The sequence below is a fragment of the Calidris pugnax genome, unplaced genomic scaffold, assembly GCF_001431845.1.
Source record: "Calidris pugnax isolate Ruff unplaced genomic scaffold, ASM143184v1 scaffold20, whole genome shotgun sequence".
In the NCBI taxonomy this organism is placed as follows: domain Eukaryota; kingdom Metazoa; phylum Chordata; class Aves; order Charadriiformes; family Scolopacidae; genus Calidris; species Calidris pugnax.
In genome coordinates, this window is record NW_015094510.1 from 12,697,406 (window position 1) to 12,715,474 (window position 18,069).

Genomic DNA, 18,069 nt, shown 5'->3' on the forward strand with positions numbered 1-18,069 from the left:
CAAAGCTGTGGCGTAAATGAGAGACTCTATCAGGAAAAATAGCTAATGAGGTAAAGGCAGGGACACCACTGGGGATGGCACTCTGTAGTCTACCAGGAGACTGGGTTTGATGGTGTACTGACACTATGAACTCTCCAGAATTGTTTCTAGCAGGAAGACTTCACAAAATGTTGGCTTCCTTTAGTTCATCTCCTGCCTGTATGTTGGATTTGTGTGAATAAGAAGTCAAAGAATGTGAAAAAAAGTGGTTGCATTGTAAGCCTTAACTTGGGAGATGCACTTAGGGAAGTTTAATAATTTTAACAAGAGTTTGGTAAATAGGTGAACTTCTTACCACAATGTATATTTTAGTATTTGTCATGTATAATCAATCTATTCATGCCAGTGACACTGAATACCTGATGATAAAAACTTTGAAATTGTAATAACTTTTAACTCCCATAACTAAATTCATTAAAATTTGAAAAAAAAAAAAAAAAATAGGTGGTGATCGACAGGAAAGAATTTAAATTAAAAGTCCTGAAGCAAATCCCTAGAAGCAAATCTATAATAGTCCTTGCCCAGATGGTTTATGGAGCAGGGCTCTATAGATGTCTTGTCTGAAACACAAAATCTAGTTTGTTTAAAGAGGTTTCATTGGGATGGAGTGACAATCTACACGGGCAAAAATTATGATGATGGCAGAATGAGTAGCTCCCTCCCTCACTTCCTGTTAATATTAGAATATTCAAGTGTTAGAATACTACAATATTAGACTATTGGAACAGTGGGCATGGCAACAAGTGGGAAAGAAAATTATTTAATAACACTGCCATTCAAGCCACTGAAAGTTTGTGTTTAGATTAAAATCTGCCCCTGTCCTGGAAGCAGATGTGGGAGTGTGGCGTTAGCCCCAGCTGGTTGCGGATTTAACTAGTACCATTTCCTCTGGAGCTATTACAGGCTATTTTCTAATCATATAACTGCAGTTCTGATCATACTTATAAGCATACTTTAAGGAAATAAAATAACCTATGTCAACAGAGCCACGGCCTGGATTGTCCCCAGCCACATAATGGCAGGAAGAATCACAGAATCTTCTAGGTTGGAAGGGACCTTAAAGATCATCTTGTCCAACCGTCAACCTAACTGACAAAAATAGACACTCGCACAACAAACAAAAAGCAACACCATCACTAAACCATACCTCCCAGCACTACATCAACCCGTCTTTTGAACACCTCCAGGTGCCTCAACCACCTCCCTGGGCAGCCCATTCCAATGGCTGATAACCCTTTCAGTGAAAAAATTTTTCCTAATATCCAGCCTGAACCTCCCCTGGCGTAACTTGAGGCCATTTCCTCTTGTCCTGTCGCCTGTGACTTGAGAAAAGAGACCGACCCCCATCTCTCTACAGCCTCCTTTCAGGTAGTTGTAGAGAGCAATAAGGTCTCCCCTCAGCCTCCTCTTCTCCAGGCTGAATAACCCCAGCTCCCTCAGCCTCTCCTCATAAGACTTACTCTCCAGACCCCTCACCAGCTTCGTTGCCTCTCTCTGGACCTGCTCTAGCACCTCAATGTCTTTTTTATGGTAGGGGGCCCAAAACTGGACACAGCACTCAAGGTGAGGCCTCACCAGTGCCGAGTACAGGGGGACAATCACCTCTTGGGCCCTACTCACCACACTGTTCCTGATACAGGCCAGGATGCTGTTGGCCTTCTTGGCCACCTGGGCACACTGCTGGCTCATGTTCAGCCAACAGTCGACCAACACCCCCAGGTCCTTTTCTGCCAGGCAGCTCCAGCCACTCTGCCCCCAGCCTGTAGCGCTGCAGGGGGTTGTTGTGACCCAAGAGGTCATGGATGGACTCCGTGCTCTAAGCGTGACAAAACACAAGGCTGGCACAATGGCTTCCTTCCTGGCCGAGTGCAGGAGGGCTGAGTGAGAGCAGCAGCTGGCCCCAGGCCCTCCTCTTTCAGCTGAGAATGGAGGGGATCTACGCGGAAGCGCACCTTTCTTTTTATAGAGGGAGAGATGGATAGGTGTCACGGTGATGAAACGGGACATCCCGGGACATTTCTGCTGGGGCTTTAGTTTCCATTTCCTTTCCCTGACAGCCACACGCAGCTGTGCCTGCGCTTGCCCCTCTGAGCTCATTCCTCCGCTCTGCCCTTTAGCTGCTCCTCGCCTCTCCCCTGTCTCAAAGCTTTCGACCCTTCTCAGGTGCCTGTCGTCATCTCCCAATTACACATTGCCAAGTGCAATTTCCTTTCTTCAATTTCATTCTGAAAAACAGAATCTGTCTGCTGCCTAGCGATGTCAGCGTAACAGCAGATAGATGTTCTCCTGGCGGTCACGCTACTCTCCGAGTAAATCAGTTCAGTAATTAAAAATCACACATCTAATACCTCTGAATCCCTAACACACTGTCCCTGGTAATAATAATTTGCTAATGGCATAACTATTCAATGAATGGTGTGTTTTCCCTCACCCGAGACGCTGCTTTGCTGAGGCTTCCTGGGCACAGCTTCTCTGACCCGCTGTTGATCAGTTTTTTGAAGGTCAAGTTGGCAAGTTTTTACAGCGGACCTTGCAAGCGGTATAAAAATAAGTGCTTCTTATTTGTGCTCGATGACTTACTTTCCAGCTAACTTTGCCTGAAAGCATGAATTTGGTCAATCAGAAACATTGTGGGGCTATTTTCAGGTGAATAAAAATGAAGAAAATGCAGGAGTGTTTGAAGATGCCACGGAACTGCTTCCAAAACACAGTTTGTTTGGAGTGGGGCAAGCCACTTAAGTGTAGGTTCACCAGTTACTCCAGAATACCTGCACAAAGAGCTTGGTAGGTAATGGTTTCGGGCCATCCTTTCTCTTTCCCAGCTTTTACAGACATGGGGAGGAACAGGTTGGGTTCTGGGGTCAACTCAGCTGAGCCAGAGTTCCTTTACCTGGACTTGTGTAGGCAATCTGTTCCTAAAATTAAAACCCAGGCACTTAAATAAAATACTATGTTATGATACTATGTTTTTTTCTTCTATAAGCACTGACTTTCTAAGGAGGTGAGCTTTATGTGATTCTGCTCTGTCATTTGGTCTTTCTCACTTCCTCTCTTCCAGGCCTCCACCTTCCATGTTTTGAGCCCCTTCTCTCAGGCTCTAAACCCAAGGAAGTGTTGATAGATGTAGGACATGAGATCACGAGGTGGGACAGCATCGGACAGCATCAATTGCCTTTAAAATCCAGTTAAAAGATTATTTTTCCAGATGCCACATCTGGAAAAGTCACATCTGTCATTTCCTATTTATCTCATCAGAAGAAATTAATTGAATAAGTTTATATATGCATAAAAATGAAAAATGTTTCTTTAAGAGTTTATAAAGGGAATTAGACAGTTAAGTGTGGGGAGATGGAGTAGACAATACCTGTACCAGCCCTGCTCCACCTCAGTGCTGAGAAATGAGCAGCATAAATTTCACAGTTTCAGTGTAAAATCTTCCCAAAATTGTATTAGGAAGGTATAGAGAGCTTTACAAATCAAATGTCTTCTCTATTAAAATTTTCAATATAATTTCATCTCCCTGAGGCCACTGAGCCATGAAAACGATTACTCTGTAATTCCCAGGATCTTGAGCCTATTTAAAATATTGATAGGAGTATTAGTTAAATCTTCCAAACATTATGGAAAGAGTAGCCAGGGCAAATGAGCCTAAATTCCTGAAAAATACAATAACGATTAATTATGTCAGGACAATCAATCACCATTTCTTTTGTAGTCAATAAGAACCATAGCTAATGGCTGACTGAGCTCAATTAAGGTTTGATGAAGTGCTAGTTTTTAAATAGAAGTTAAATTATTAAACCATACTATTTGCCAGCAGGATCAACAATAGATCATGGCTTATTTTTTATGCACAAATCTCCTCTCAAAATGTATATATTTTGAGATATATGTATGTATCTTGAAAGAAAGATTGAAGATCCTATGTGTTCTTAGGCCAGTCAATCTGGGATTTTATTAAGGACTTTTTAGCTTGCTGGATTAAATGGAAAAAATCCTGGTACATAAACCCTCATGATTCTTTTACATCTGTTAATCTAATACCTAATTTGAATGCATCTGATATCCAGACTAATCTCTGGGGAAGAGGAAAGAACAAATATTTTCCCTGAATTTAAAGAGCACTCCTATCCTGAGTAAACTCACTTGCTTTGTGTCTTGTGGGAGCTTGACCATCAGGCTACCTTTGGGTTGGTAGAAGGGATTTGCCTGGGAGGAAACACAGTTATGGGGAGATGTTACATGACATTTTAACAACCCATCAATGTTCCCATTCTGGCTGCCAGACTCACTTGCTGCTGTCAGGTTCCCACCACCCTCATTAAACAGAGAAAAATGAGAATTTTAGGGTCTGTGCCACGCTAGAAAACTGCTGCAGCTGTGGACACTGGGTGATTCCTGCACCTAAAGCATCATTGAGCATAAGGGGTGTCTAACGATGCCCTTGCCATTTCTTGTTAAGAGTTTCTTACTATTTCACCAAAGCTTGGTTTGCTTTCAATATTAACTGGGGTTTTTTTAATTTATTTATTTAGCAGTTGAAGATCTTTACCATAAGTTGAAGTGTTTCATTTCGCATTGACTCTTGTTATCGGCCTAGAGTAGGAGTCATTCTTTTTTTAGCAATACACAAATTACAACTCCTAGCAGGACTTTCCCAGAAGATATTCAGTACCCCAGTTAAAATGCAGTTTCTCTTTCTGAATGCTTTTTCTCTTGTCCTCCCCTTTCAATAGTCAAAAACAAAACTGGAGCAAAAAGCTTGTTAACACCACGCTTTGCAGGGCAGCTGCATCTCTTACCTTCCATTCTCCTTTGGCAGCTCAGTGTCTTTGAGGGCATCCGACACCAGCATTGGTGGTATCTACTCCCTCAAGCATCATTTTACAGAGATGTTGACTCTTTTTACTGGACCGTGTATGGGGATGGGGAAATGCACTTTGAAAACACAGATGATATTGTCTCAGTGTACAGAATTAATTCTTAACTGCTGCCACTGCTGGTTTTTGAGTTGAAAATACAGTCTCCAATGGCTCATGCCGATGATCAGGTCATGGGATACCACATCAGCTGAGCTGTGGTAACAGAATCTGTCACAGCAAGTATGAAGTAATTCAACTTCACCGCTATGGAAGAAGTTTAAACTAAGATACAGCAAAAGCCTGAACACAGATAGTTTTCATTTATTAACTTGACCCTGTGTCTAAACAATTTGATAAATCACCACTAATATTTATGAAGTGAGTACAGTATTCTGTGATTTCACCAAAACACAATAAATAAAAATTTATATTCCCATAATTCATCACAGAGTAGCACAGTTTATAAAACAGACACATAATTAGTGCAAATTGTACTTTTTAATCCTCTCTTTCATACTGAAATGGAGAGGATTCTCATTTCCTTTAAAAGCAGGCCACCTAGTGCTTGCAGAGCTTCATCGCAGTGAGAAACCTACCACAAAAAACTTTCTTTGCTACTTGCTTTGCACTCCCTGTAAACCATGGAGCTGCTCACTAGTTTTCAAGACATACTATGAGTTATGCTGTGGTGCAACTTAAATGAACAGAAATTTCAGATTGTGATTTCACACACCTGTTCCCTGTGTTGCTCTCTGCTACCTGTTTAGCTCCACTACGTTTTTTGTCAGATCTCTCTGGCAACCAGCTGAACTCCCTAACATGGCCAGCAGGTTGAGGGAGGTGATTCTACCCCTCTACTCAGTCTCCTGAGACCCCACCTGAGGTACTGTGTCCAGCTCTGGAGCTGTCAGCACAGGAAAGACATGGATCTGTTGGAGCGAGTCCAGAGGGAGGTTGCAAAGATGGTCAGATGGCTGGAGCACCTCTCCTGTGAGAACAGCTGAGAGAGTTGGGGTTGTTCAGCCTGGAGAAGAGAAGGCTCTGGGGAGACATTACTGCGGCCTTTCAGTACTTAAAGGAGACCTACAGGAAAGATGGGGATAAACTTTTTAACAGGGTGTGTTGCGATAGGACAAAGGGTAATGGCTTTAAATTAAAAAAGGGAAGATTTGGACTAGATATAAGGAAGAAAGTCTTTACAATGCATGTGGTGAAACACTGGCACCGGTTGCCCAGAGAGGTGGGAGATGCCCCACCCCTGGATACATTCAGGGTCAGGTTGGACATGGCTCTGAGCAACCTGATCCAGTTGAAGACATCCCTGCTCATTGCAGGGGGGTTGAACTAGACGATGTTTAAGGGTCCCTTCCAAGCCAAACTATTCTATGGTTCTATGCTCAAGGAAAAACAATGACCACCACAACATGGTAGGGACCTGCTGGGTTCATGAACTAAACCAAGTGCTAGAAGGATCTAGCATGAGGACTGGCTCAATTATGAGGTAGTGCTGGGAGAAAAAAGGAATGACAGAAGGGAAAGGGAGCACAATCTTTCCCTTTCATCACCAGCAAGCTGGCAGAAACTGCAATCTCAGGTTCACCAGAGAAGAACAGAATAAGGTAGAAACACTGTCAGCTTCTCCTTCTCCAGAAAGACACCAAGGCACTACTAGAGGAAAGAAAAAGCCCCGGGCCTTTAGAAACGCTATTAAAAAACTGTGAGCTAAGTAGTTTCCATAGCAGAATGTGACATCTCCAAAGAATGCTGAAAAGCATAGCTTGGAATGAAGTTACTAATTCTGTAGCTGTCTGATGAGACATGTAACCAGTGTCCCGGAAGATACTTCATCCCAGCATTTTGCTGGTGCTTTCCTTCCTCCTCCCAGTGAGACAGAAGGAGAAAACCCAACCGTTTGCTGTCGTTAATGATCCTATGGTGCTTCTCAGTGTGTGTCTAAATTCTGATGATGGTCTCATCTGTCTGAATTTTGCATTGGATAAATTGGATAAATCTCCTGGTGATCTCAAGTGAGAGGTGAGTTTGGGGCTTTTGGTGTGCATGTAAGAACTGTAAATACTGAGCTATTAAGTATTAGTATATGGCATAGCATAACTAATTCAGCCCTGCATGGCTGCCAATGTATTTGACAACATTCTCCCTTTTTTGCATGGGTTCAGCCTTTCAGTTAAAGTGAAAATAATCAGTAATTTCTCATTATAATCTGCTTTTAAAGATGTGATGAGCTTTTACTTTCTTTTTTTTTTTTTTAAAAAAAAAAGGAAATTTAACACTAGCTAGAGGATCAAACCTATATCACTAACAAGAACATTTGTAGAAATCCCATGTCTCAGAGACTTTAAAAGTTGAGAAAATTATTAAAGGTCAGAAGTTATAAATAAATATTTTCTATTTTTGATCTTCACTGGGTAATGGGCACCTTCATGTAACACATCTTCTGTTAACCACTGTCAAGAGATGGAATATGGGCTGGATCGTTGCATCTAGCATGGAAATGCTGACATTTCTACAGTAATATTAAGTTTAAGAGAAAAAGGTCTAAATGTGCTTCTTTTGGTCATAAATTTCAGAAAATTAGAGAAAGACTCTGAATTTCAAAGCAAGCTTTGCATTCTTCAAGAGCAATGTGGCAAACTGGACTATGTGCTACTGCATGTGTGCTTTGTGCAGCTTCTTGTCAGGTATTATTTCAAAGACCTGTTATGTCAAACTGACTGAATATTTTATCACTGGTAAAAATAGCACATGCATGGATGGATAAAAAAATATCTGTAATTGTACTCCTCATTGCTTTGTCCTGTTGGCAGAACTTTACTTTTGACTTAGGATCATCTTGCATTAGTTCTGTATCATCCATGGTAAAAAGATGTTGAATGAAAAGACAGGTGTCTTTGCATGATCACACTTCTGACGAATGTCAGAGAGTTTTTTAATATAGGATCATAGAATGGGTTGGATTGGGATGGACCTTAAAGATCATTGAGTTCCAACCCCAACACCTCCCACCAGATCAGGCTGCTCGAAGCCGCATCCAGCCTGGCCTTCAACACTTCCAGGGATGGGGCATCCACAACTTCTCTGGGCAACCTGTTCCAGTGCCTCACCACCCTCACAGTAAAGAATTTGTTTCTGATATCTAATCTATGTCTACTTTCTTCCAGTTTGAAGCCACTACCCCTTGTCTTACCACTACATGCCCTTGTAAAAAGTCCCTCTCCAGCTTTCTTGTAGACTCCAATTAATTAATATGATTTAAAATAGCAGTCCTTTATGTACACACACTACATTAGTATTTTTAAATTAGGGTGGGTTTTTTTCTAATTAATCAAGATGTACTTTACAAAGAGCCATAAAACACCTCCTGAGGATTACTCTTGAGATCACTGTAGGGGCAAAATTTACTAAATGCTTTGAAGCGCAGAGGCAGGAGGGTGCAGTGCACAGTAGCTCCAAATTCACTTTCTGCTTTATCCCAGATGCCTCTGAAGACTGAGGGACCATAATGGTCTGCCTATATGGTGCTCTCTTCCTCAGTCCACAATATGAGCAGCACTCCTAGCTCTGACAAGCCTCCTTCACCTGCAGTGTGCATTGTTATATCCTCCCTGAACAGAACTGGAAAACACTCGCATTAAAATTAAAGGCCTCAGTGGAACACTTTATTTTAATGAAAATAAGGTATTTTCTCTAGCATATTTTGTATTATATTGTGTGTATTTTTCTCTCACATACACATTTATACTGCCCTCAAATATACCAAATAGCCATGCTAAGATGCAACTGATAATATTATTTACATTAATTAAAAAATTAAAAATTTTAAATCATATCTTAGAACTTGTCATCTATAAAACTGAAATTTGGTTTCCCTAGAAACTCAGCCTTAACACCATCAATATCTATCAGGTTTCTGCAGTCTCTTCACGTGCATTTATATAGAAAATTATCCTCTCCTAACACACGCAAGATAGAAGCAGAGAAAATAAATGCCTCAAATTAAAAACAAAAAGAAAGAGAGCTATAATCTCTACTCTGGATCCTGGCAGATTTCCCATTTTTCAGGTTTAGACTCTTCTCCCATTGCATACCAGCTATCAGGAGCGGATTTGTGTGTTCTAATGCTCTGCCTCATAAAAAAACCCAACTCTATTTTCCATAATTGTACTTATTTATGATAAGGAAAATCAGCCATTCAAAGCTGCAAAGCTCCAAAGGACATGGACAATGAAGGAGGTAGGAGGAGAAAGTGTGCCTTCAGGCAAACCTGCCTTGCCAGAGCCTGAGAGAACTAGGATGGGAAGACAAAGCATTAGACTATGTCCTAACAAAAGCTGTATGCAAACTTGTCAGTGATTCTTCTGAATCCGTGATGTTTTTCCCCACACAAACCATTTACATCAATCAGTTTTCAGCCATAAAAAGGTGCTTTCAATGCCCTGAAAAATCAACATAATTTTGCTGATGAATAAGCTAAATCAGATTAATGTAACTTCCTTTTCTGATCTAAAAATGGTAGATTCGTAGGGGAAATTAAATCCATTTTCTTTTTTCTCCTTTGGTGTGACATGTTTTAGAGGGGTATACTTCTAAAGAATCCATAATCAGTACATTATTGTAACTTACCCTTCTGTGACTTTATTATACTATTAACTTCAACTCACAAAGGATCAGATGGTTCTACACTTTTGACTGTCATAGACCTTTTTGCATAAAGAAATACGAATACCATAGAGGCTTCAGCCACTAATTTCTTTCCTGGATCCCATCTTCACTGCCCCTAAAGAGCAGAAAAACACAGGTGGTGAATCCTTACCTGAGTTTTAGTAGCAGGAAAACACTGAAGAAATCTTCTGACTGCAATCTCTCAAGATAACCATCTGGCAGGGACAGGCCTCAATATTTCCATGTATTCAAAGCCGATGAAATGCAAAGCTGCTGGTAATTCTGGAAACTTTTTGGCAGATAAAGAAAAAAAATAATTTAATACTTTTATAACACAGCTTTCAGGATCAAATTCTGACTTATCAATAGCACATCTGCTTTATTGTGCAGCATGTGACCTAGGCAATTATTTGAAAGCAAATATTAACTCTCATTTTCCATTAATTTATAGATAGAACAGTGTCTTATCAGTTGTAAATGATGTCAAACCATTAAACTTCAAACAATTTTATTTTAATATAATTTTTTTTAAATTTTAAAATATTCCTAATGCAGTTTCTTGCAACTGATCAAGCAAACAATGGATTATTAAATGAAATGAAATTAATTATTAAAAAAGTATCCAATCAATTAAAAAAAAAGGTTTTAGCTTTATATATATGTGTATATATATTTCCACAGCTTTAAAGCATCAGTGCCACAAAGAAGATACTTTCCTTTCAACAAACTTAAAAATTATTTTTCTTAATTAAAATAATAACTAATACAACATTGGTACACGGTCTAAGGTACTCAGTAATACACCGTCTTACCAAGATGTATAATTTTAAGCTACATTTCACTCTTGAAAAACTCAATTTACTGTCACAGTTGAGTGAGCTGTAACTATTGGTAATACTGTGGAACATTTCTGTTGCTCTGCAACAGACACTGTATTTTCTGTATGTCACATTTTTGCAATAAAGAAATAAGATGACCTCTTCTTAGAAGCTAAAACTGTTCCATTCATCTGTTGTCTTACTGCTCGAAGCAAAATCATGGAGCTGCTTCTTCCAGAAAGTGCCACACTTGCTTTTTTTGAAGCTGTACCTTGACTTAGAGTATTATAGGCATTACTGTGATTATTATCCACATATGTCTAGATGCAGAAATTTTTAAAACCATTCCTATTTAGACTCAGGCATAGTTTATTATTCCATTCCATTACCAACCCAATATACTCCAGTTGCTGTAATCTATACATCAGGAGCACATGAGGTAATCATGATTCCCAATAGTTAAGTTAAACAAGATGTATTCTGGAAATACATTTCAGATATTATTTAAATTCCACTTTTCTGCTCTGATCTGCTTCAGTGACAGTTGAGAAATATAACTTATTTGGTTCTCAATAGGCTGTGAAAATGCAACATGTCTGAGCTGAGACATTTTCCTGGAAAAATTTCATTAGGAAAATGAAATAGCCTTCGCAAAGATAGCTCAGACACAGCTACTCAGAAATCTCAAGGCAGCAGGGAAGAACACATGACGTTTCTTTCAGATGTTTCTATTCTTTGTCTCATTCTGGCCAAGATCTTCCATCTTCAAAGAGTGATTTGCAAAGAAGCCCTTGCAAAGGACAGTGGCCATTTTTCACAGTGGCATCTCTCCGGGGTAATAACTCCCTCTCTCTGACATATGGCTTTTCAGGATTCTTTGTATCACAACAAGCTTTTATACAACCACGTGGATGGAGTGAGGCCCTCCTAGTTTGTCTCAGGTGATTGATTGATTCCTTGTCACTCCCAGTTTCATTTTTTTTTTGAGAGAACTGAAAATGAAGTTTGGGAGAAGCCATTAACATTCCTATTATTGCTGAAAAGGTAACACCAAGCAGTATACGGATTTGGTAGACTCCCCTCAATATTTTGAAAGAAAAGACAATAACGCTTTCATTAAAATGTGCTCTTGTTTAAGGAGCATTTCTTTTATGTACTGAATCAGGGAGGAAATGAAATAATCTCAGAGTATGCAGCAACGCTGAGGAAATTAAGAATCAGAGAGACTCAAATGACACATGACAGCAGCTATTTGTGTGTGGAATATAAAACCAGGCAATCCAAACAGACATATTGATTGAGACTGACTTAAACATATGCTCAAGTTAATGCACCTGAGATGAAGAGCACATTTTAGGGTACGTTGCAGCAGCGCACAGCAGACTGTGTAACAAATCCGCCAGAAATGAAGAGGAAAGCACACCATGAACAGTGTATTACATGCAAATGATTTCCAGTTCAAGCACAAACTCTGTAAAAACAGCAATAAATTGAGCCATCCCTAGAAAATACAAAGGTCAATGAAAAGCAAAGCAACTGCCATAAAATTCATTTGGAATCCAGATGGTAATAGCATGGGATTCACCAAGACTGCTGTAGCATCTCTGCTAGTAGTTGAATTTGAGAGAGAAAGTAAGAGTAAAGGTTTATTTACAAGTGGAAAGAACAAGATTTGAAATGTAGCTCAGTAAAGCATCTGTTGTTCCTCTGATTTCACAGCAGGCGTATTAGAAACTACTTAAATAGATGACATTGCAGAAAACTTAATTACCACTAAACGTTTACAAGAGAATTAATTGTTCCCTGGAGTTACCACAGTTGAAGTAGCGATGATATATGACTCCGGCCTTTGAAGAGGAAGTGTATGTAGCAACTAGTTGGAAACAAATGACAGAAGTGTACAGTATCTGTGTATTTAAGAAATTATGAGACTTATCCTACAACAGAAATTCTCTAAACATTTTTAAAAAGCAGCTGGTTACTTTTATGATGATACCATAATCGCAGGGATGCAATTTTTTAAATGAACTTTTCCAACATCTTTTTCTAAAAAACACCAAAAAGGACAGGCAACTTGGACACTATCAGCATTCTGCAATAATAGCTAAGGTTACATTCAGCAAACTTAGCACTTGAGCACAGCTAGTTCTGAAAATGAAGGAGGGTTCTCCTCTGTATTGGTGTTGACCTCAACATTAGCAATTATTCAGTAAGGCATAACAGATCAGTATCTTTTACCCAGTTCAGAAGATATATTTGCCTGATTATTGCATTTTGTGGCAAGTTCATCCTAACTTAAATTCATCCACAAATGTGGACACAAAAGAGGCAGTGTGTGTCCGATAGCAGATATAAGAGTTTATTTCAATCTAATGGTGTATTGTCTACAGCAACGGTACCTTCTGGATAGCAGGTATACACAAGCAGATACTACTAGATATTCCCAATAACAATAATCAAAAAACTAGCAATGAAGGACACCCTAAAAAATCCCTCATGGGCTTGGGTATCATCACTGATGCTTAAGGAAAAATTCATTTATTTAATCATCTCATACTAGCAATGATAGTGTGCATAAATCACAAGGCACAGCTGCAGAAATCCATAAGGAATCCTAAGTGGAGTACAGTTACATTCTTTTCTGACAGTAGTCAGTTACTGAGAGGGTGCCTGAACATTTTCTAATTGAACAGATTGGCACTGAAAATGCTGGATCGTACTGGTTCCATCAAAACTTTCTACAGAAGCTTAAGCTTTCTTGGCTGTGGCTGCTGGCCAGAAATCCAGCCAAGGTGGCTGCTTACTGTAGCTCAGCTGATGGGTTATCTAGCTCCCTGGCAATACGCCGACTGCTCAGTTGGTTTCTTGGCTCCCCAGGCTTGTCAGCTGGCAAAGAAATAGATTGTTCCATTTTTGCCAGAAAGGCTGCAGAGCCAACGTGTTTTGTTCCAGCGCTCAATGAAACAAAATATTGACAAGCTGGAATTTCCTGTAGAATAGAGATTTCGCTTCCCAGCCAGCTCCAGTTATTATTTTACTCTTGTGTAACATAGTGACGGCGTTATCGCATCCTCTAAGTAAACACAATGCACAGAAAGGATGTGAATCCAGAGAGCCGTCCAAGCCTTTGGATAAGAATCTCGTAGCATCTGAAACCCTCTCTCTGCAGTACAATGCATCTTTTGATAAGGTTAGTTTGTGACGCTTTCCATTTTGCATTAAAAGGCCTATTAAGTTGGCTCTGAGAACTCATTTGTCAGCAGGACATAACTGGCCAACTGAGGGATGAATTCTGTGGATTATGCTCATTATGCATATTGCTTTGGAAGAGGACCTACATAGGTCACAGAGCAAACTCCAGGGAAAGAAAAACCAGTAACAGCTGTAATTTAGCTATATATAAGAAGATTATTAGTTTTCACTGCTGAAAAAAGGAGTTAAGATATCCATGAACATAAAAATAAAAATGACTCCTCATGCATGTCCCTGGAAACAACAGACTCATGAAACATTCAGTGAAAAGAAACCAGAAAATGTCACCGCATTATACCATGGTGTCATAAAACCAACCTTTGTCAGAGACAAACACCGTCGTCCAGCCCAGGCCAAAGACTCACGGCAGGATGACTAATGAAATTATGCACTCGAAGAGTTCCAGTTTCATAGTTGGTAGGTGTGTCAAGAGTGTTTTCGAGGAGACACTGAGCAGGGTCTAAATGGCAATGCAAGTCAACACATGGGTATGCGCTCGGTGACAGAACAAGCCTATTTAAGCTGTTTCCATTCTCTGTTGTCTCTGTGCTATCCCCAGTGCCGCTCTGACACATTTATTATGTTGGTGAACTGGATCAGCAAAAAGGAAGGAAAGCAGGTTGTTTTCTAGACTTCTCAGTTCAATCTCATTTACTGCTTGATTTCACAAATGTTCATGCTGGCACCATCCAGAAGCTGCGCAGATGTAGAAGCAGGTAGCTGGGCTGGGGAGCAGAAAGGTTATGTTATAAACAGATAAGCCACTAGAAGTCATTAATGAAATTATTACATTATGAGCTTTAGATTTTGGGGAGGAGAATAATGTCAAGCACAGCAGATCCTTCCCAGCTTGCTGTGAGGGGATCAATGGAAAGTCTTACCCAGGTTTTGAGACAAGATGTGTATGCTAAGCCTCCTGTTCAAGGTAGGAATACAAAGACTATAAATTACCTATCTGCCTTTGAGAAGGCAATCTGCATTATTGTAAATTACATTAGTGTAGTTTTTCCAATGTAATTTAAAGCCTTGTCTGACCTTAATAAAACTTTAGTTATAGAGGGACATTTTTCAGATGTATCATAAAAAAACCCAAACCCCCAAAACAATCATGCAACTATGCAGTTTTCATGTACAGAGGAAGAAAATCTAAGTAGGGGATTAGCAAGAAAATGGATGGAAAATTGCCATAAAGTCACAGACTAGCTCTTCATCTCCTTTTATAGAACTGGCATTCAGTATCTTCGAGAGATGACATGCAAGTCGGTCTGAGATAATCTTTCAACAAGCTGCTCCACGCCAGTGATCCTGAAAATATCAAGCTCAAAAGACAGGTGCAGACAGTGACTCAGGACAGTACCAGGGACACGACAGTGTTTCTGACAAAAAGATTCCAAAGGTGCCTATTTTTGATACGGAAAGAGCAGGCAGAAAACACTACAGGTGCATGAGTCCAGCCAGCCAGCTTTGCCTGATGCTGGTTACCCTCACCCGGCCTGATCCTGAGCTGCACACATGAGCTGATGTCCCAGCCTGGCCTTGACCCATCTGTGTCCCCACTGAGGTGCCCGATGCCCTGGGCTGGGGATCGATGCCCTGGGAGCTTGCCCTGCTCCCTGGCTGGGGGTAGTGGCCAGGGCCTGCCCTGAAAAATACGGAACTGAACACGACACAAAATAGAACAGCCCAGAAATTGATACTCTATTTTTTCCCAATTAATATACATTTTAAGAAGTGTTGGCTGACCAGCCAAGTTTCCTGTGCTTTAACATAGGCAGTATTTAAATAAATTGTAAATAAAACATAAATCACTATTTCAAATCTAACCCCATTTTAATCATTGTGTAACAACAACAACAACAAGAAAAAAATCTGACAAACAATGGCATGCTGTGGGTTATATTTCATAGTTTCCTGATGAGGCTAAAATTTTATTTTTTTCAAGGTTTTGGCAGGGAGCCATAGGAACTCATTATTCTGAATGGTCTAAGGGGAATTATAAAACAAAGGGAATAGAACGCCTGCATTTATTTTTAAAGCATGCTTTCTCATGTTTACATTGCTTCCAGATCTATTTTGTTTTGGAATTTTTTTTACTTACTGTAAGTCCTGATACACGAAAAACAACAAAACCCTCACAGGATTTTTTTGTGAAAACTGAGAAGTACTTTGAAAGGAAGAGTTGGCCAAAAAGAACTTATTTTTTTGGTTAACCAAAGATGTGCAAAACTGTTAAAATTTTTTACTCAAATGACAGCGTATTTCCAAACCAGGCTGGTCTCAATGGGCACCGAAATGATGACTAACTTGAGTTAAATTTGATTCTATTATTCATTTACTTTCTCCCCATCCCATAGGGACCTGCAGGCCCTGGGAATATGAGAAACCCTTTATTTGTCCCACTTAGCTAACACTGTGACATACTTTACAACCCGTAGTCCCTTGTTTCTTTTATCTGCCTAGTCTGTGCATGGTTTGTGGGCTTTGCCACACAGTTTATTAGTTTTTAGGATAAATTAAGATGTAGTTTATTTACCTGTTGGCAAAATGAGCAAGTGAATATGCATCCTCTGACTTTTAAAGTGTTTAAAATGATTACACAACCCAGAAACAGCCTATGATCAAGGACTGAACAGAAATAAAAGCCACAGCTTAAGTAAAAACAGAAGTTTGGCAGAAGCAGGAATTATCCTGAAAAGTAATGCAGATCCAGTAGCAAAATTTCTCATATCCTTTTTACAGGGCTCAGGTAGTACCCAGAAGAAAAATGCAACTTATAAAGAAGCCAGGGTTGTCTCTCTGTCTTTCTCTCTGTAAAGTGGTCAGTTTAGACCTTGAAATCCCCCTGAAAAAGCTACAAGGCTAGCACCTTTTTCTGATTTTTTTTCTTCCCTACCCCTTCCTCCAGTACCCAAAGTTTTGAATTCTTGCTGAATTCAGCTTTGGGGGCTCTTTCTTTTCTGGCTTCCAGAAGCTGTTGCAACCACATGCCGCCCTGTCTGCGCCTGTAGCCACAGTGGAACTCTGGTTCTGTTGTTGTTTCTCCTGAGGTTCACTGTCATATGCCAAGTCTCAGAAAGACCTGTCTGGATCCCAGGAGTCTCTCTCTGGGATAGGGACAGTTGTTAGCTGACAGTGTGAGACTATCCATCGCATATTTTTCAACACACTTCCTCATTTGTGTACTCTTTGTTGTTACCAGGTTAGTGCCTGAAGGAGATGCTGCTGAAATGGAGTGATGTTGGGAAGCTATGTGAGATTACTGTTTCCATGCAAATAGAAAGAAAACCCAGGCCTCAGCAGCACATATGCTTAAATACACATCTCCATCTTAACTCACGAGGATGTGAAAATCCATTTCATAATTGCAGGAGTAAATAGCACACCTGATGCACGGAGGAATCTGCTGGCATCGAGTTTAAAAATGAGTGGGAAGGAAGGAAGGGCAGGGACAGTAGTTTCAAAGAGGGTTTGACAGCCTTCTGTCTGTGCCTTGTCTGAGAAACCAGACTCTAGCCTCTAACCTATCTACCCTGCTGGGCCAGCCAGCCGGCTGGAAAGCAAGCCTGGCATGAGAGGCTTTCATGAGCAACCAGAAGGCAGGCCTCTGGTGCAGACTGACTAGGCAGGAAAGACCCACCTCACCAGTCTACTCTCCCTCACACATGGGGACAGAGCTTGGTACACATCTTCCCGAAGGCTTTGCAAAGGCTGTAACCGCCCTGACAAAAAAGCACCAAGCTCTGTGCCACACCACGCACCTGCAGCAGAGCAGATGCTGATGGTGGCTGTGCCACCCTCCACTGCTGTGCGGCTGGGGCTGTGCAGGGCCGCCCACAGAGGCTCCCCAGCCGGTGACAGAATCATACAGTCATAGAATTGTCTCAGCTGGAAGGGACCTTTAAGATCATCAAATCCAACCACCAGCCTAACCCTGACAAAACCACCACTAAACCATGCCCCTAAGCACCACGTCTACCCGGCTTTTCAATACCTCCAGGGATGGCGACTCCACCAGTTCCCTGGGGAGCCTCTTCCAGTGCTTGATAACCCTTTCGGTGTAGAAATTTCTCCTAATAATGATGCCGCGGGGCGGCGGGGCAGCTCCACCCAGCCCACGCCCCCCTCCCCCGCTCCCTGAGAGGGCCTGGGGGGGCCCGGCGAGGTGACCCTCTCACGAGCAGGCAGACACCAGCTGGCTCTTCCTCCCGTGAGGGAAGTACGGCCCCCGGAGGCCTAGTAACGGCAGTAACGGCCGTAACGGCTGGGGCCGCCGCGCACCAGCGGCCAGCGAAGGCCCGCGCCCCCCGCCGCGGGCGCGAGCGTCCACTGAGGGGCCGCGCGCAACCACCCGGCCCCGCCCCTCCAGCGGGGTCCTCCCCATTCCCGCCAATGGAGGCGCCGCCACGTGACGCCTGGCC

The 18,069-nt window shown here is 41.3% G+C and overlaps 1 long non-coding RNA gene across 1 annotated transcript; it reads right to left on the reverse strand.

Annotated features, from left to right (window-relative positions):
- Positions 1-9,786: 9,786 nt before the first annotated feature.
- On the reverse strand, positions 9,787-17,899 carry LOC106902424. The gene is made up of 3 exons (XR_001414496.1): positions 17,643-17,899; positions 13,970-14,376; positions 9,787-9,870 (listed from the first exon to the last, which is right to left on the reverse strand). It is a non-coding gene; the product is annotated as an uncharacterized LOC106902424 (long non-coding RNA).
- Between the last annotated feature and the right edge of the window lie 170 nt (positions 17,900-18,069).